We start from the raw sequence: 21641 nt of genomic DNA, 5'->3' as shown, positions 1-21641 counted from the left end.
TGGCAACTAGGTGTTACGATTTAAATCATTGTAAACAAATTTCAAATCAGCGTATAACACAATCGATCGAGATCAGGCAAACAAAGCACGAGTGCGATTTTCCGGATAAGCTAACACGATTAATCAAAGCGACGATGGATCGGGTGATGTGCGTTGTTCGAGTATCAGGGACACTCTCGAGTCCCTTTGAATCTCGAAGAGGGTTACGGCGAGGTGAAGGTCTATCGTGCCTGCTGTTCAACGTTGCGTTAGAAGGTGTAAAAGTAGAGCGGGGATAGACACGAGTGGCACGATCTTCAGGAAGTCCGTCCAGCTTCTTGGCTTCGACGACGACATTGACAAAATGGCACGGATGTTTGAGGCGATGTCGGAAACGTACATCAGACTAAAAAAGTTTAAATCCTAGGTGTGGCAAAATACCTGAAGTAGCATTGGGTCTAGCACACTATCCAGAAATTCGTTACCTCTAATATAACTTCCCCGAATGTTTTATTACTTCGCATTCCTTTACACCGAATGGCATATATGTAACCATCTATTTGGTTGAGCTTTTTTTTCAATTTTTCTTTTATCGAACCATGATTGAAGAAACGAAAAAGAAAAATGTTTTATTTGTGAAAATTCGCCAAATATTTGTTTGTATTCATCAAATTGGTCATAAGTTTTTGGTGACAGTGTGGTTTATTGAATTCCAATCCTACAATACACTTTTCTATTTAATACATTGCAGTAGATGTTTGTATATCCTTATAATAAAATATTGTAAATTAATAGAAAAACTCAAATTAAACGAAGAAAATAAATCTAAAAAAGGTAAGAAAATCGCTTGTTGCACAAGTCCACTTAGTGTACCGCAAATCGAAAATTATCCTTAATAACAGGTCAGGTAGTCCGGACCGGATATCAGGTCATTCATCATTTAAAGAACAGCTCATGCTATAAAGAAGGGAAAAATATCAATTAGAATCAAACAATTCATTTTTTGGGTTTTGAAGTAAATGCTAATAACTAAAATATGATTTTTTGGTGTTATCCAACGTGAAAATCAGATCGAAATGGTGAGTTAAACGGAAGGAATTAGGTGACATCATCTCCTCTAAGGCAGGATTCGAGCCTGTAACGTTTGGGTATTGGACCCAAAGTACTAACCCTTCTATTAAGCTATGATGACGTCTCAGGAAGCACACATGACTATACTGCCCATGATCGCTTATTTGTCCCATTTTCTATGGGATTTCCGATCTTTATGGTACTGATTTGCGATCATAGGCAGTATAGCAGTGGCGACAGTGATCGTACCACTGCCTTTAAAGCGAGATCACACACAAACACCGCCCACCACTCAACACATTTGATATATTTAATTTCCCCACTAAACCCTGAACAGCCCTCAATTTTAGGTGCGTTGAATGAGATCGTTTTGATTTTGATAGTTGCTTTTCCATTTTCTGATCTATTCACACACGATTCAGCATAGTCGTTGAAATCTACTGTCACCAACTTATTAAAAGTGTTCGGGGCAGAGCTTAAAACAATTGACAGCCCTCCGTGAACTGAGAGGGATTTTTGAGCAGAGGTGCACCAGATATAGATTACGCAATTCACTTATGCTCGAAAATGTAGAAGCTGCTAACTTCTGCCTTCAAACTGTCCACTAGACCTCTCCACATTTTGAAAAAGTTTTGAAATATACATGGGTCAGCTCAGGTTTTTGTTCTAGGTGTGAATTTAAAAACTTTCGCTAAAAATTACTTAATTGGACTTGGTTTAGAGGGGTCTCCAATCAAAAATTGTGGTTTTGCTATGTTTCCATAGTAATATCACTAACATTCTGATCTAATAGGCCCTACATGCCCACATAGCATCAAAGGTTGTTCCTTAGACATATCTCAACTTGTTTTAACAGGTGAACATAGCTCTAATCGCAATAGAAAATTTGTTAACTGGATTTTTATATAGAAAAGTATATCGAAACCAAGGAAAATTAGTAGTATTTTTTTCTTGATTTCGACCTTGGTTGGGATTAAACCCAGACCAACGGGAATGAGCGACGGTCGCGCTTACCACCGGCGCCGTCAAACCGTTACTCTCCAATTACAGATGTCTGTAGTACACAAAAGAAAAATGTTTTGTCTTTAACATATGTGAATTGTGTTCGGCGTGTAATGGTTATAAAATATTATTTATGTATTCGTGAAGTGATTAATGATTCCTACGATTTACGATTTGTTCGTATACGTGAAATATTTCACAAAACCATAAAATTTTGTTCATGTATTCATGGATATTGGTATAATAGCCATGACTTACTACTCGTGGTTGTAAAATAGTTCACGAAATCATAGAAATAGTATTCATGTATTTATGAACTGGTTCATGAATCCTAGTATAATAGTTACGATTTACCAATCGTTCTCGTGAAATAGTACGCAAAATCAAAATATTTTCCATGTATTCGTGAGTTGCTTCATGATTCCTAGTACAATAGTCACGACTGACCATTCGTGCACGTGAAATAGCTCATAAAATCATGAAATATTATTCATGGATTCGTTAACTAGTACATGATACCCAGTACTTGACTTACGATCTATATTTCGTGATTGTGGTATTTGGAAGATGTCCCTAATAATTTTCAATTTCATGCAACTGGCCATAAAATTGTCACGGGAACTACTTAACAAAACTTGGAGCATTATTCGTAGAATCGTTTTTGTTTCATGCATTATTCTACGAAATGTTCTATATGTCGCGCTGCTAGCGACCAACAAGAGGCACAAGCAGTAGATATAAGAAAACTACTAGGACTATTATAAGTGTAATATCTCGACAGGAAAAAAAACTGTGCTGAGCATTAAAAATACAGTATAGAGCCACAAATTGTGTTCGTGACATAGTTCATTGAACAAGATCCCGCTAATCAATCACAGTGTTATGTTCCTGTTCATATTGTCACGATACTCCGAATAAAAAACCGATAATAATCATAAAATAACAGATCGCGATAAGGCGAAGAGAATCTATGAATATCATAACAAAAACTGCTGATGTCATGAACATGAATCAAACCACTCCACGTAACTCGAAGTGTAAGTTTTAGACTATCAAGATACCATGCAAATAAATTTCGAAAATCGTGACTAAGATACTAAAATCAAGAACATAAATCATACCACTCGTGACAAAAATATCAAAAATATCACGATAACGTTTCTATTCGAAAATCACGACTAAGATGCTGAAATCATGAATATAAATCTCATTACTCGTGATTAAAATATTAAAAATCGTGAGTAAGATCCTGTATTCATGAACATAACTCACTCTACTAGTGACTAAAATATCACGACAACGTGGACAGAAATTATGAAAATTGTGACAAAGATCCTGAAATCATGAATATAAATCATATTAGGGGTGACCGGGGCTGGTTGGCCGAAGGGGCAGGTTGGCCGAGTGCCTTTTATGAAAAGGCTATTATGCGCAGTAGCGACATCTATAGTGATTTTGGTGGGGTATTAGGTCACCAGTGTACCGACGTTATTTCAGGTGTTGTGTTGTCGTTTGTAGAGGAGCACGTTTGTTCTTTTTTCGGCACTGGTGAGTAAATTTCTGTTTCTGAAAAATAATATGTGTAACGCGAATCAATTTACATCCGATTTCCAATAACTTTGTACTGCTGGAAAGGGTATTCAAAACCCAACAAAATGGTATAACGGTTACCAGTGTAACCTTATATTTGTTTGTGTAAATCGTGATTGTTCTCGTAAATATACATTGGGGTAGGTTGGCCGAGTTCTGTGCTAGGCTGGTTGGCCGAGTTGTAAATTTAGTGTAGAGTAATGTGCACTTTGATATTTGTGAAATGCCAACCTTTTCAAAGCAAAATTTGATATTATGCTAATATTGATGATAATAAGGAAAAATATACACTAGAAATAAGAAATAAAAATAACGTAAAATTATTACCAAATAGAAATAAGAGATTAGAATCATTAAAAGTCGGAAGTTGTTTATAAAAAAGTTGATTCCGATATTTTATGAATTAGATGCCAAGCAGGTTTCAGAGTCTCTGTCGTGTGCCGCTTCAATCCTGATTTTTTCCCCCCTGAGGAGTTTCTGGCAGGATTTGTCACAGATCGACCCAATCCCGAACAAAACTCCAATCTGCTGCAGATGTAAGCCTCTCTGAAGATGGCAGACCTTCTAATAAAAGCAGTGTTGGAGGAGCTGAAAAATGATATCAAACGTAAGCGTACGCTGGCGGAGGAAAAAAAACAGCGAGAGCTGGTAAAAAGTTCACTAAAGCTGGCAAAACTAAGTCCAAAAAGGTTAAAAAGACTAAAAAGTGAAGAGTGGATTTTATTTTCCTTACCTATATACGAAAAAACGATATTTTTTTAATTAAAAGTTTTCCACTGATACATTTGACGTGTTTAACTTATTTTACCAAACTCGGCCAACCTACCCCAGCACTGGGGTTGGTAGGCCGATTTTTCTTTCCGCATTTGTTTGCTAATAACTTTTTCCCTGATTTTTTTCATGAATAAAAAAAATTACATATGTGCTCAAGGGTTGTATTTTCATGACAGCGCAAACCGGTTTTCAAAAATTCCGGAAGCAAAACTCGGCCAACCAGCCCCGGTCTCCCCTACACGTGATTAAAAATATATTAAAAATCGTGACCAATATCCTTAAATCATGTACATTAATGACTACTCATGATTAAAATACCACAAAATAGAAATTACGAGAATCGTGAATAAGGTCCTGCAATCATGAACATAAATCACCCTACTCTGACAGAAAAATTCGATAGCAAACTTATATTGTATTCATGAGTTATTCGCGATTCTCGTAATTTCACGGTAACTAGATGAGAAATCACAAAAATCGCGAACAAGCTACTGCAATCATGAACATCGTTTCACTGTTGGCAATGTATTCTCAAATTATGAACAAAGATCACAACAAAAACTAAACATGTCCAGGGAACAACCACAGTACTCCTGCCAAACATTCGACTGTTGAATGCCTTGTATATATCCCAAGTAACAATTGAAGTTTTATAGCACGCTACAACTGCAATCTAAGTTTTATGAGTGGCTATAAAACTACTATAACTCCTCAATTTTTACTATGGATTCGACGCGAACTCGTTGTTTGAAAACACCAATAGTTTCATGAATACGAGGTTTATTATTCATGATTTCAGGAACTTGGTAACGATTTTCATAAATCTTTCCGTTAACGAAATCGTGGTTATGTTTTCACGAATTTATGAATGGTTTTATTTTTCGTGTAGAAACCCTAGTTATAGGGATTAAGGTCGTGAGGGATTGTTTATGAAGTGACTTTAGTTTTTTGATCAATTATTGACGAGATAGTTCTCTCTAGGTAACCGTCGGGACTTTCAATTTCAAAAATAAATCCTTTCCCTTTTATCTTCGCTTATTTACTAAGTGGTGAATTTAGCATTCTATGGATCGTATGGGTGAAAAGAGGCCTTTTGTGTTAGTAAGAGAGGTTCGAGTTGTTTGGTATCTTTTTTTCGGTATTGGTGTAACCATCTCTTTCCATTCCCTGTGAAATTTTCATCGCTATCTTAGAAAAATGTTTGAAAGAGAATGTGTGTTACCCAAACGGTGGTGGAGATACTTTGATGATAGTTTGCATTATCAAACGAATTACTTAACCCTAGAAAGTTGCACTGGGGTACAAATATACTCCACACCATCTTTGGAGCCGTATGAAGAAGAGAATTCGGCATTAAACCTGGGAGCCTAACCATACTTCAAACTAGAGTTCATAGTAAGAGTAGGAAAAGGTTGTAAATCCATGCAATAAAATTGGACTAAACCGTTTTGCGCGTTAAGGGCACAAGACCTAATAAAAATTAAGTTTTGTGTTTTTGTATTTCGAATTCATCTCGTCAGTAACTAGCACCATCTGGGTGTCTAGTTAGACGATGTATCTAAACTAGTACCCAAATTAGCACTAGTTAGACACATGTGATGTTTTACTACGTGAGTAACAATTAGTATTATGTAATCATTTTTAATCATTTATTCCATTAAATTTTATTTAATTTTGACGCAGGAAAAAGGAATTTCATTCTCATATCTCTGGTTTTTTTATTTTCTTTTTTTAGAGTTTTTCAAAATAATCGCTTGCAAGTATAATTTGCGGAAAGTAACAGCTATAACAGTAGCGTTACGTGTTACTAACGAATTACCGGTCCGAAATATTTTTTTCATTTAAATTTCCGCCTCATTTTGTGATGTTTCCAAAACCCGATTTCAAATAATTGCACTTTTTCAAAAACATCTAAATTTTATTTCATGCCATTTCTAGACGATTTTTTCAACTTTTAGAACCGGCTTGATTCTTTTCAACTCGGTTCTAAAACGCCATATTTTCACTTTTTTTATTGTTCAAGCCAGGTTATGTATCATTAATTCAATAAATTTCGTACCCCAGCGCAACGTTCTAAGGTAGCAAAAGATGGGTGGGTAATATGAAAGACATAACCGGAGTGAAGTAGAATACACTTTAGGCTGTTAATGCGAATGCTACAATTTTGGCTACAGATATACCTCGATAGTACGTACCCTCGATAGTACGTACACTAGAGTGACAGAAAAAAAATGACCCCCATCGGCCCACCCCTGAGTCGATTCCTAGTCCCACCAGGAGTGTCTGCTCCAAATTTGAGCCAAATCGAACAAGTCCAGCTACCGGACCAACGTGCTTGAAGTTTGTATGGGATTTTTCGACAATTTACATGGAGAAAACCCACTTTCGCACATTTTCCCCGCCAGGTGGCACTGTATTCATCAGATTATCACCAAAAGTGAAACTTAATAAGATAATTCTATTATCTACAACTTTGTTGAAGACTGCAAAGCGATCCGACTCGAACAAGAAAAGTTATAAAACTTTTAACGAAGTGATGTCTGAGTCAGTTTTGCATGGGGCCTAGCAGTGGATGGTAGTGTATCAGTACTAGGTTCTAACAAACTAAACATTTTGTGGAATAATGGTTAGATTTAGCTCAATAGCATGTTCGGAAGAATTGTAGTACATAATACGAGTTATGTTGTGGTTAGAAAATTTTAGTTCCACTTGTGACCGCATAGATGGCGCCAACACTAACTTTTCAACGGATACAGATAGAAATTAGGTGTCTTCTACAAAGTTGTAGAACAGCCTTTTGCAGTAATTCTTCCAAACATCTCGAGATTTTATCTCCCTCCGTTGAAAAGTTAGTGTTGGCGCCATCTATGCGGTCACAGGTGGAACTAAAATTTTCTAACCAAAACATAACTCGTATTATGTACTACAATTCTTCCGAACATACTATTGAGCTAAATCTAACCATTATACCACAAAATGTTTAGTTTGTTAGAACCTAGTACTGATACACTACCATCCACTGCTAGGCCCCATGCAAAACTGACTCAGACATCACTTCGTTAAAAGTTTTATAACTTTTCTTGTTCGAGTCAGATCGCTTTGCAGTCTTCAACAAAGTTGAACTATGATCGCCTATGTCACAATTGATTTCACCAAAATCATATTGCGCGCAATTGCCAATCGAATTTCTCCTGTCGTCACTGCAAGAAGCGACACCATTCACTGCTGCACCCTGGCTACTATCCAATCGAAGATGATCTACAGTCTTCCACATCACACGCACAATCCCACCCAGTGAACCTCATTGAAAAACGAAATAATGCATCGACAGTTCAGGCGAAAGATCATACTCCGCTTTCAAACGCAAACATTTTGCTTTCTACGGTTGTGCTACTAGTCGTTGATTCTAATGGTAAATTACAACACCCCGCACGAACACTGTTAGATAATGGCTCACAATCCAATATAATGAGCGAGTGAATCACCATCCAAAAACCAGGAAAACCAGCCTCCGATCACAATTTGTATCGTCCGATCGCAATGCTATCCTGTATCCGGAAGATGTTCGAGAAAATGATCCTATTCCGCCTCGACAACCGGATCGAAGCAAATGGCTTACTGTCAGATACACAAATTAGCTTTCGCAAAGGCAAAGGGATGAACGAGTGTCTTGCCTTGCTCTCAATCGAAATTCAAATGGCCAATGCTAGCAAAGAGCAGATGGCATCAGTGTTCTTAGATATTAAGCGGGCTTTTGATTCAGTTTCGATCAACATTATTTCAGAGAAGCTTCACCAACATGGTCTTTCAGCGACTTTAAACAACTTTTTACTAAAGTTGTTGTCGGAAAAGCACATGCATTTTTCGCATGGTGACTTATCGACATCACGATTTAGCTACATGGGCCTTCCCCAGGGCTCATGTCTAAGCCCCCTTTTATACAATTTCTATGTCAACGACATTGATGAATGTCTTGACAATTCCTGCACGTTAAGACAACTTGCAGACGATGGCGTGGTGTCTGTTACGGGACCCAAAGCTGTCGATCTACAAGGACCATTACAGAATACCTTGGACAATTTGTCTGCATGGGCTATTAAGCTGGGTATCGAATTCTCCACGGAGAAAACTGAGCTAGTTGTATTTTCTAGGAAGCGTGAACCAGCACAGCTTCTATTAATGGGTCAAACTATCGCTCAGGTCTTCACAGTAACACATCTAGGGGTCTGGTTCGACTCGAAAGGTACTTTCGGATGCCACATTAGGTATCTGAAACAGAAATGCCAACAAAGGATCAATTTTCTCCGTACAATAACCGGAACATGGTGGGGTGCCTACCTAGGAGACCTAATTAGGTTGTATCAAACAACGATATTGTCGGTAATGGAATACGGATGCTTCTGCTTTCGATCCGCCGCGAACATACATTTCATCAAACTCGAAAGAATTCAGTATCGTCGTTTGCGTATCGCCTTAGGGTGCATGCACTCGACCCATACGATGAGTCTCGAAGCCCTGACGGGCGTTCTCCCGCTGAAAAATCGATTTTGGGAACTCTCGCATCGATTGCTCATTCGATGCGATATCTTGAACCCGGAGGTGATTGAAAATTTCGAAAGGCTTGTTGGGCTCAATTTTCACACCCGTTTCATGTCCCTGTACTTTGACTACATGGCGCAGAATATTATTCCTTTTTCTTACAATGCCAACCGTGTGCATTGCATAAATACTTCTGAATCTATTGTTTTCTTCGGCACATCCATGAAAGACGAGATTTGTCGAATTCCGGACCACATACGCCCACAAGTGGTTTCAAACATTTTTTTATAATAAGTTCAGAGAAGTCGACTGTTCTAAGATGTTTTATACTGACGGATCAAACCTCGAAGGGTCCACTGGCTTCGGTATGTTTAATCAAAAGTTCACCGCTTCCTACAAACTCAGTGACCCTGCTTCAGTTTACGCCGCAGAACTAGCTGCTATTCAGTATACCCTTGGAGTTATTACCGCAGACAATTACTTCATCGTTTCGGATAGCCTCAGTTCCATTGATGCTATTCACTCGATGAAACGTGGAAAGCACTCCTCGTACTTTTTAGGGAAAATACGGTAGCTACTGAGTGCTTTATCTGACAAATCTTTCCAGATTACCTTGGCGTGGGTCTCTTCTCATTGATCCATTCCGGGAAATGGGAAGGCGGACTCCTTAGCTAAGCTGGGTTCCCTACAAGGTGACGTTTATGAAAGACCAATTTGCTTCAACAAATTGTTCAGTATTGCGCATCAGAGAACCCTTGAAAGTTGGTCAAACTTCGTTAAGCAATGATGAACTAGGAAGGTGGCTATATTTTAAAGTCCCTAAGGTATCGACGAAACCTTGGTTCAAGGGTATGGATGTGGATCGTGATTTCATTCGTATGATGTCACGAATCATGCTGGATGCACATCTACGGCGTATTGGGCTCGTGGATAGACGGCTATCACGATATCGAGTACATTGTCTGGGCGTGCATCGAGTAGAGTTCCGCCAGGTCTCGGTCAATGTACACCCTGTAATTTATTACTGCTTGCTCCGGTCCCGGTTCGAGATGTTATGGCAAGCCGCGATCACCTCTACATGTCCCTCGTATACACTTTCCGGAAAACCATCAATATACAGATTTAACTGCCCCTTTTATTTTTCTTACCATTCTCAGAAGTACCCTCTTCCGCCTGTACCATACACTCACGAAGGTTTGATGCGACTCCACGACACCAAACATCTCTGTCGAATGAGCCGACAAACACGGGACGTACAGCACAAACATCACACGCGCAGCTCTAAATCTTTCCAATCCGCATCTGAGCCGTACTACGAAATCGTCTGGAGGAACCCCTGCCGACTAGAGGAGGATCACCCGGCGTACATAATTCTTCCTGATGAAGGCCACCCGAGTTTGTAACCTGTTTGTTTTCCATACTGATGGCTTTGCCCGAAAAAGGCTAACAAATTTTCATTCTTTAAACCTGCTATCTTTCAGGTACATTGGAATATAGATTACGTTTCGAATAGATTATCTTAATTTCATATTCACCGCGGGATATTCGCTGACAATGCTGCAAGCGTAGCCAAATGACGCAAGCGGCGCAAAACTGTGTCTCCGCCAAGGGGTGCCAGAAGTCCACGCTACGGCTCTGAAACCCCAAGTTTTCGGAATTTAGAGAAACGCAGGACATCTGCAGCCTTGTGGTATTGCGGAACTCTTCCAAGTATCGAAGTGACTTCAATTCAGTTATCTTCTCGATGATAATTGATCTAGTTTACTCTTTACTGCTTTAAGGGGGTCGTGTTTGGTATTTGCATTGGCTTTCGGTTCTACTTTCGAACAAGAATTTACAGCCTACCAGGAAATGGTACACTTATTTTGACTTATTTTATGTCGTATTCTCACTTATTTTATAGAGAAAATCATGATTTAAGACTCTCCCCCCTAAGGTTGGCACCCTTGTATTGATAAGCAAATGATTCTGTTTGGGTAATGGCTTTCAACTTAATAAATATCGCCGGATGTAGGTGCTGAAGTTGCACCACTGCATCTTCAACGGTCTTACGAAGCATTTCGAAAAGTTAAGTCATAAAATAGCTTTGCATTGTCTCTGATTATTGTTTATCTTTAACACCATTTTTAGAAGCACTCCGATATTTTGAGTTAGTGAGTAGACAAAGCGACGCACGGGCTGATTTATTTACTTCCCATGTGATAGCGGCAGAGCGACTTTTAGCTTCTGAATTGAGTAGCCTGTAGACTGAGAAGCCAGACTTAGTCTAGTCGCTGATTTGACAGAGAGTTGTTTAAAATGATGAGATCAATTGTCCATGGCACAGTTAACAGACAAATCAATTAAAGTGACACTTTCAGGTCGGCATAGAACCAATAATCTATTCAGCTAGTTCCGTTCGTAATTTTGTATGGATCAAAATATATCATTCAAGCATGAACAGAAAAAGACATTCCTGGTGACATCCCTGCGGTATATCAAAAGGAACACGAAAGGAGGATACAATATTTTTCGTAGTCCTACGTCAACAATTACCATATTCACTATACACAATGACCGTAATCGATTAGTACTAATTACTGGGAGATATCCTACTTTTACCACACAACCCCTTAATTGACCGCTCGACCGGCCGATCAGGGTTAAGAAAACCAATCACTTAGTGACGCCTGTCAGTTGCTCCACTGTAGCAGCTGGTTGCTGCAAACAGTCGTGACTAATCGAATTCCACTACAGAAGAGACGGCGGCCTGTGAGGCGCGGTGAGGCGATTGAACGTAACAACAAATGAAAAAGTTTATGTTCCACCTCGTCAAGCCGTGATGGCTATCCAAAACGGAAAGGCATTGAAGGTGAAAATTAGATTGCGAAACTGTATCATGGATGGCGTGCTGGGAAAAGTATCTACTCAATAGGAGGGAGATTGTATTGATTTTGATACTAGACAGGTTGATTATCTAGACAAACTTTCATGATGTTCTTTTAGTTTTGGGCAATTGAAGAAAAGTGAATGATTGTTATTGGAACTCTTTTAAAATCGAGAAAAGACATTCTTAACCGGATCTATCAAATTTCCCGATAATTCGAGATACTGCGATGATTCTAAGCCTGACAGGATAGAAAACGTGACACTCATCAGAAGCTTATATATTACTTCGTTTCACCGACAGCATTTACCCGGATAGCGATCAATTACTTTCCCATCTCCTGCCGGCCGAGCTCTCCGGAAAAAACGCCAATCAGTTTTCCCGGAAGCCATTATTATCTGTTCGAAAATATTGCCCCATTGTTTTCTACCGAACGCGGGCACGTTTCTCGTTCGTTGAACATGTTTCTTTCGCCCGAAAGAGTTAGTACCCGCCGGCGTCGGCGGTGAAGGTTGGTTGGCAGTTGGTCTCGGTGGGATTTCGAAAAGAAACCGGCAGTGAAATTTGCTGAGCATACCGAACTGCCGAAAATATATACACTAACTTGAAGTACGTGAATATTTTATGTCTCTTGCTCAAACACATTTTTTGTGTTGGGGTGATTTAAGACAGGCAGGTATTGTGTGCCTTTGCCCTTGCTGGTTCGATAGCTGGAAATAACAGGATTAGGCACAGCTTCCGGCAATGGTCATAAAGTATGAACAACTTATGTTCGTTGGAGTATCCTCGGTGACAGTGGCTTCGGGTCGGGCCAATCGACATCGAAAGCGTTTAGATCGTTCAGCAGCGATTAGTGAACACATTTGCTTACCGTTCTGATGGAAGGTGAACCCTCCATTCACCTACGATTTAATCCAGTCGGGGCACTGTATAGCACAATTTAAAACTTAGTCGTCAATTATTTACACCTACGCATTCGCTCGAATCCTTCAGAACGAAGAGCAGCACCGTCACTAATCACCAGTCCGTCATGACATGCAAGCGGGTAAGCAACCGTAAATTTCACATAGTACACATCATTTTGCTTTCGAGCTATTTTCCTTTCGCCTGAATTGTAAGCCCAGATTCTCGTTTTCCTGAAATTCCTCTAAACAACGCGAACCAATCTAAAAGCAATCATCGCACACTCTCTACTACAGAAACAGGTTGCGTCTAATTCTTTCCCCGAACATTCACGTATACAAGTCCTCGTTCACACATGGTCCGCGTTCAACACCACAAACACCGTCAGGATTGTACGAAGAACCGAAATTGACTGATGGACGTAGCACAACCTGCTGATTGCGATAGGCTTCGTGACGCCAGTCGTCAGCTGGTGCAGCATCACGAGCACGGGAAGGATTCTCCGCGCGCCCGGTGTGCTATATGCTATCCTGTAGGTGGTATTCAGTAGCCGTCCTTAACGGTACATCATTCCTAACTTCAATCAGAGAGCGTAGAATAACAGTTACTCTCCAATAGAACATACATTCAGTGAGCGAGAGCAAGAGAATGCGAAGGTATGCGGCTACGTCTAGCAGGTGGTTTTCCCGATGATGATGATGATGATGATGGTAGCAGTGATGACGGCACTGATGATGGCAACGTGGGTGCAAGGAGCAAATGTATTTTTGATTCGGCGAACGACGTGTTTCCGTTAGCTAAAAGCTTTCGTTTGCCGAACTCTATCCACATTTTTGCTGATTCGAGGGTGATATTCAACAACGTAGAAGTATGTATTTACTGTGGTAATTGGAAGATGGCCTTGATTTTAGCGAATCACTAGCTTGGTACATAAATCACAAAATCGCTATTGTGCGGCATATTTGCCGTATAATGAATCATCGCCTTCTGATGATGTCAGAAGGGTTGAATCGTACTGTGGCAGAAATGGATTTTCCTCATAATCTACAGTGATGCGAATGCCCACCACATAATTTAGGGCAGCTCAGATATTAATTTGTGAGGAATTGATGGAATACTTAAGCAGTACAAATCCGCATATACTCGATAAAGTAAATCTCCCAAAATTTGCACGGTCTGGTAGGAAAGAGGTGTTAGATGTAACTCTCTGCTCAGGGTGTCGGCTCATTTTTAAAAATGAAATTCCCTGATTTTCCAAGTTTTTCCGGACCTTATCATAAATTTTCCAGAGTTCTCAAACAAACCAATTAAATCCACATGTTTCAATGTTTATTGTTTGAGTTTACAACATCTTCAATTTCTATTAAACTACTTTTAACTATACCATACAATTTAAATATTTCCAAATCTGAACAATTTTTTTTATTCCTCTAAATTACTAAATAAACATATATTTTCAAGATCACAATGCCTGCTTGTGACGAATCCTGGATCAATGCATACTCTTGGATCCGACATTATGGTGCTTATGGAAAGCACAGACCAACAGACAATGCTTCGCCTAATTTAACGGTCATTTTAAATATAGTTTAAGTTGGGACTGTGGTGGCAATTTGCGATGATGCCGCCACTGACATATACTGGGGATAGACCACTAGTGAAAAATTATTCCCAAGCTCGAGGGATAACCAATAAGCAAATGAGTGTATGGGACCGTGCATAAAAGGAGGAGCTAGTGATGGATCGACATCAATTTCCTCGTGTTAGGTCTGCTAGTCTGCGTGGAAATGTTATTAGGTTGGGGATCTTCCATTAAGTTGGCACCGTTTAGGATTAATCCAAATATCCTTGAAGGTAATCGCAACCCATTCTTGTGTCGATTGGAAATGTAAGGCTTGTTCGCGACGAAATCTGGGTACCTAAAAACACATAGATCTTTTGAAATATTCAACCAAAAATGAAAGATTGTTTGCAGATATGGAAGCATGTCTGTTCTATCTACAAATACATAATTCGTTGATATGCAAATGTTATGTGCGGTCCAAACGGGCATCAGAGATATCTCATTAGAAGTGTTCACGAAGTTGTTCACAGTGTTTACAAATCGTCTAATACTCGATTGCCACAACTACAAATAAAAGATATGCGAAAAACAATCTTAAGAAATTGGAGTCGATAGTGAGACAAACAATCTGTTCGCACTGTTGCTATAATACGCATGCATAATACGAAACATCATTAAGGAATGACGTCCATTACACGGAAAAAAACCGTTCATAAATTCGCGAACAAAAAACACGATTTCGTGAAGTGAACGATTTACGAAAAGCGTGACCAAGTTCCTGAAATTATGAATAATAAACCTCGTATTCATGAAACTATTTGTGTTTTCTAAAAACCAGTTCGCCCCGAATATATACATGGCGTTACATTAGAATGGTTGGTTGGGTTACTGTTGTGGTTCCCTGGACATGTTTAGTTTTTGTTGTGATTCTTGTTCATGATTTGAGAATACACAGTCGACAGCCAAACGTTGTTCATGATTTCAAGAGCTAATTTGCGATTCTTGTGAATACTCATGACGTTAGCGGGATTAAAGTTCATGATTTCAAGAACTTAGTCGCGATGTTCGTAATTTCCATTCACGTTATCGTGATATTTTAGTCATGATTAGAGTGCTTCATGTTCACGATTTCAGGATCTTTGTCTCGATTTTAAATATTTTCGTCACGACTTGTGTGATTTAAGTTCATGATTTTAGGATCTTAGTCGCGATTTTTGTAATTTCTGTTCACGTTATCGTGATATTTTAGTGATCAATAGATCAATTTATGTTCATGATTTCAGGATCTTGGTCACGATTTTAGATATTTTTGTCACTAGTTGTAATTTGTGTTCATGATTGCAAGATCTTAGTCAAGATTTTCGTAATTTCTGTTCATGTTATTTTATTTTAGAGTTTACTTTCAAAGAGTATAAAATAAATAACGATGTTCGAGGTTCTTAAAGTTTTTTTTATATCTACTGCTCGTACCTATTACTGGTCGCTAGCAGCTGGGTATTTCATAAAAAAGTGCATGGAAAAAAAATGATTCCATGAATAATACTCCAACTTTTGTGATATAGTTCACGTAAAAATTTCATTAACATGTTGCATGAAATTGTAAATGATTAGGGATATCTTCTAAATATCACAAGCACGTGAATAGATACTAGATAGATCGTAAATCATGTACTAGGAACCATGAACCAGTTCACGAATACATGAATAATATTTTATGATTTCGTGAACTTTTTCACGAAAACTAATGATAAGTTGTGACTATTAAATTTGCTATCATGAATCAGTTCACGAATATATGAATAATATTTCATGATTTCGTGAACTATTTCACGAGCACAGCTATTGGATCGTAACTAATATATTAGGAATTATGAACCAGTTCACGAATACATGAATAATATTTCATGATTTCGTGAACTATTTCACGAAAACGAATGGTAAGTTGTGACTATTATACTAGGTATCATGAACCGGTTCACGAATACATGAATAATAGTTCATGATGTCATGAACTATTTTACGAGCCTGAATATTGGATCGTAACTAATATATTAGGAATCATGAACCAGTTCACATATGCATGAATAATATTTGATGATTTTGTGAACCATTTCACGAACACGGATATTGGATCCTGACTAATATATTAGGGATCATGAATTAGTTCTCGAGGATTGAATGTATTCATGAATAAAATTCCTAATTTCGTGAAATAGTTCACGAAAAAATAGCCAGAATATTTTGATTTTGTGAACTATTGTTCCTATAACTATGAAAAAAAAATCATGAGTCAACCTTTGGTTTTATGAATAATGTTCATAAAGTTGTGAACTAGTTCTTGGCGGAAACCGTGACTGAAGTTCACTAAACAATATCAAATATTTCCACTAATGAAAGCGTTATGCGGGCGTTACTGAAGGGAAATTGAACATAATTATAAAAGCCATGATTTTTGGTCATGGTCCAGTTTTCGTAACGTAAAAACGTGATTGTTCCAGAATTCATGGAACTTTATTCACGATTTTGGGAACATTTTTTTTTCGCGTAAGATATTGACTGTTCCGAATCGTAGTGATAGGCAGAATATGAAAGAGAAATACTTCCACCAAGCGTCATGGTATGTTTTTCCATACGGTTATGCAACGAAATGAGTTAACAATCTAGTTCTGAACAATAGAGAAGTCAAAGTTTGCCAAGAAATATTTGGTTAAGCAGTTCATCTGCAACAGAGGGTGAACGAGTAAAACTGTTTACAGATACGATTTTAGCCACTTCTGTACAGTAATAATGCATTTTTTCTGTTTTGGATAGATTTGGCTTCTTCTCACTACGTCAGTGATGTTTTGCATGTAGTAGGAAGCCACCATCAGTTCAAGGCATTACCAGTGGATGCGGATAGACTTAAAGTAGACGAACTTTGTTTATTAGGTAATTTTCATATTATTGCTGTTTTCAAAAGGCCAAAATATTGATGGGCGGACCCGTAAACAGAGACATTTACACGCAATCCGCGGGTAGCAGAGAATCATCTTCCAACAGTTACATCCGGCCACATAATAAACAATTTCGCAATATCAGCTTGATTACTTGTTTGTTAGAAAGGCGCGTTTCACTGATTTCAGACCTTCAGGAGTAAACGGGAGGTTTCCTCCAGTTGATTCAGGTTGGCAATTCACTCCATCATCCAGTCTTCCAATCGTAAGGCACGCTCTCTTCCCATGTAATAATGTTTATATTGCACCGAACGACTCAAATTCACCGAACTGTCCAGAGCTACGCCCTTTCATACAAAATTGGGTTCACATGATGAGAGAGCAATCCAATGCCAACAGCAAGTAATAACGTAAGAAAAGTGACAAACATTGTGGAACAAAGCAGCTAAATTACACATCCCTGATTTTTGTTTGGACCGACATACGTACATATCCGTGAGAAATATTTCATTTTTGGTTGAATATTTCAAGAAATCATTGTGTTGTAGGTGTCCAGATTGTATTTCGAACGAGGCTTATCTAGTCAAAAATTAATATTTTCTTTGAATGTGTTATCCACTTAATTTTTAATAATGATTGCGTTGTTAATATAAATCTATGCAGCACTTTTACTGATTTTTGCACAGCTGTAAAATAGGGTCATAATTCGAAAAAAATATTAGAAGCTGGATAGTGACGAGAAAAAAGTAGACAATTCTGCTAACAAGTTATAGAAACCGGTTTTAAGAAAAATGGCTTATGATTTGAGCCAAACAGTTTTTTAGTCGCCCATTATTCAAATAAATAAGTACAAATAAAGCGATTTTAAATGCAATCTGGTCACAGCATTCTACCTCTGCTCAAGCTTGTGCTGCGAGAAAGTTAAGCAATCGACAAATAACATTCGTCGCGATCTAACGTGAGTGATAATACATTGTTGATTTGATTTTTGCTATGAACGTTTGCCTGTTGTGAGATGAGTGAAACTTCGCAGCAAAATGGAAGCCAACTTCGATTAAATACACTTTTTGTTACATGGGTGCGTTTCGACTTCGTCTCATCAGAAACCGACACTAACTTTTTGTCGCCCTAGTACAATATGTAATATGGGAGCATGCGCGCTCAACTGAATAGTTACCTGCCGAATTTATAAAAATATCGGGTCAAAATTTCTCACTTGTTTGAATGCGAATTCCCTGAAAATTCCAGGTTTTTCCAGGTCAAGTAAAATTCCCTGAAATTCCCTGCACGGTATTCCTAAAACCGTTATTAACAAAAAATGACCATAAATTTGTCATACGGCATTCGAAAGATAAAGTATCCAAGCATCTTCTCAGTCAATTTCAAAATGATCCATCGAGGGATTCGAGAGAAATTGCAATTTGAAGTTTCGTGACACGTTTCATAATGGTACCAGCAAGCACCCACGGGTTTGGTCCTATCTCTACAAACAAATTTTTTTTGTCTACTTATTTAGTACATGGCATTCGAAAGATATAGTAATCAAGTATATCCCCTGCAAGTTTGAAAATATTTCATTGACGGAATCGAAATTTATAACGGTTTGGATGTGGTATGCGGTCATAGATGGGTTTTCTATCAGACTTCAAGCGGGAATCCATTTGAACATAAATAAATAAAGCTTCTCCCTAGATACCGTTATATATCGTAATCACAAATCTGGGAACTGGGAATTCTTCGTTGAGAGCTTGGCGACTTGGTTTTACGGGTATTTCCAACGATTGACTCTTTGAGTAATTTGGATGAAACACACTCGCTAATAGCATAAAGGAGGCTTGTTCGCTTCGAATTATGCGTGCTTCTAGACGAACTCTTTGGTGGTGTACCAAAATTGGTAGATTCAAAAGGTTACATAAGTACTCGTCTGACAATGATGGAGCATTCAATTGTTTTTTACACACATTTTTCAGTCTGTACGTAGCCATCACCGACGACTGCCCCTGACTTCTTTTCACGTAGTTCGATTTCTTGAACATTTGATCGTAGAGTTATGACAACCGAATGGCTGTCTGGCTGGATGGAGCGACAACTTGAAGAATACTTAGTTTGTAATACTGACGGTTGTTTGTTGGAGAGTCGAGTCGGTGCTGGTGTCTATTATCATGAAATGAGATTAACCCAATCACATTCGCTTGGTAGATACTGTACCGTATTCCAAGCAGAAATCTTTTCGATTCTGTGTGGTGTGCAATCAGCACTTCAAGAGGGAATTTGCGGTAAACGAATCTATTTCTGCTCCGACAGCCGGGCTGCCCTTGAAAGTACTTAGTTCGGCAGATTCGAGATCAAAATCGCATGTCGAACTCAAATCGAAGAACTTAGCATTTGAAATGTTATCTACCTTCTATGGGTACCCGATCATTCCGGTATTACTGGAAATGAATGGGCGGACGAATTGGCTAGAACTGGTGCTGCGACCGACTGCGTTGGTCCAGAACCACTTCTGCCACTGTCGATAAGTTGGATAAAGCACAAGATTCGCTCTTGGGCTGCATCTGAACATGCCAACCATTGACGTAGCTTGCAAACTTGCGTTCAAACAGAGACTGTTCTGCCGAATGTGAGTCCAAAAATGTCAAAGAATTTGTTGCATTTTTCCAAGCACAACTGCAGTATTCTAGTCAGGGCGCTAACTGGATATTGCAAACTCAATTATCACTTGGCTACTATTCAGCGCGCTGAGTATTATTCATGTGATCTTTGTGATTCCGAGTACGGAATATCATATCATTTCATATGCAACAGCCCTGTAGTAATGCAGTTACGTATGCAGATTTTTGGTTCCCCATAGATAGATGAACCTATGTATAGAGAGATGAAGCTGAAGGATATGCTATTATTCCTTACCCAGTGTGGTAAAGAGCTATAGTTTTAGCCGTATTTAAATGACAATATCTCTTGGGGGGTCTTGTCGTTCTGTTATCTCAATATCCCCTCGGGGGTGTTGATATATCCGCTCACTGCTTAAATAAATTCCAAATCCCTCTGGGGGTTATAAATAAAGTAAAAGATTCGCTCTTGAGCTGCATCCAAACATGCCAACCATTGGCGTAGCTTGCAAACTTGCGTTTATATAAGAAATTCTCTTGCAGATGTGAGTCTGAAAACGTCAAAGAATTTGTTACATTTTTTCAATCACAATTTCAGTATTCTTGTTAGGGCACTGATTGCACATCGTAAACTGAAACACCACATTAAAGATCACACGAATAATACTCAGTGTGCTGAGTAATATTCGTGTGATCTTTGTGAATCCGATAATAGACCGAGGTAACTTCCCTACAGTAATGCAATCGCGTAATCGAATTTTTGGGTTTCCCTAAATAAATGAAGCTACGTACAGGTAGCAAAAACTCAAGAATAAGCTATTGTTCCTAGCCCCGTGTGGTGAAGAGCTATTAGTTTCATCAGTAGGTCTAATTGTTCCTTCGAGAATGAAGAATCCAGGATGTTTACTGATTTGTGCTGTCATTTTGCATTTCCCTACCTTTATCTATCACCATCTTTTCCCTTCCCACCAGGAAAGTGATGAGACGACATGACATGACACATGGGGAACGTACCAATCGACCCAATAAATTCTCGTTTCGACTATTTCCTCAAACCACAACCGCCTAATGGTTGGATAGCTGCCTTTCTGTATCTGACCTCTTTGTCTTTAAATGCCTCTAACTCAAAAATTATAGTTTGTATTTTAAATCTTTTAGTTTTATTGGAAAGGTGATAAAAGTTCCTATTTAATGGCGTTCTTAAGTTTTATGTATCCTTCTTGAAGTGAAGTATTGGAAAGATTTTTATCGAACTTTCGTGCATATCTCGAAAAAGTAGGTAATTAACATCATTATTCCTTTAATTCGAAATATTTTCTAAAAATTTGCCGAATTTGTGCTTCGGTGTCAAGCACTTATCTCTTCTCCTTTCCAATGTATTCGGGTTATTGAAATTGGATATTTTTCTCTTATTTTCTCTTATACTAGCAGCTCGAATTGAAAAACTACAAGAGACAGCCATTCGTACCGTAGCTCTCAGACAGTTCGGGTGTGTTTTAATCTCTGTATATAATCAGACGATTATAAGCTTTGTCTTGGTTTGATTTGTGCTTGTTTTTCGGGGCCACATTCCTGAAACTGTTATTCGCATCGATTCGTTGTTATAAAGCAGTGTAAAGATAAGTCGTATTTATCATTCCTGACACATTAAAAGCTTTCACCCGCCTGCACGAGCGCTGACCCCGTGCGTTGACGTTTTCGATGGTTCCATTTTCGGATGGTCAAATGGAAGTTAGATCGCGTTCAACTCCTAAGGATCCACCCGGCCCAAAGGCTACCCAAAACTCTCACCTGGTCCCTTTGTGGTCTAA

At 38.7% G+C, this 21641-nt stretch overlaps 1 protein-coding gene across 3 annotated transcripts in view; it reads right to left on the bottom strand.

Moving 5' to 3' along the window:
- LOC131678918 (uncharacterized) overlaps window positions 1-21641 on the bottom strand; it is a 402100-nt gene that overhangs the window by 205378 nt on the left and 175081 nt on the right. The window contains exon 1 of one of the 3 annotated variants that reach the window (XM_058959361.1): window positions 12693-13089. The exons of the other annotated variants lie outside the window; for them this stretch is intronic. The gene's annotated coding sequence lies outside the window, so the exon portion shown is untranslated. Of the gene's footprint in view, window positions 1-12692; window positions 13090-21641 lie in introns of those variants that run through there. 3 annotated transcript variants of the gene reach the window in all.

The sequence above is a fragment of the Topomyia yanbarensis genome, chromosome 2 (assembly GCF_030247195.1).
Source record: "Topomyia yanbarensis strain Yona2022 chromosome 2, ASM3024719v1, whole genome shotgun sequence".
Taxonomy (NCBI): domain Eukaryota; kingdom Metazoa; phylum Arthropoda; class Insecta; order Diptera; family Culicidae; genus Topomyia; species Topomyia yanbarensis.
The sequence above is the reverse complement of the archived record's forward strand: the minus strand, read 5'-3'. Positions and strand labels throughout refer to the sequence as shown.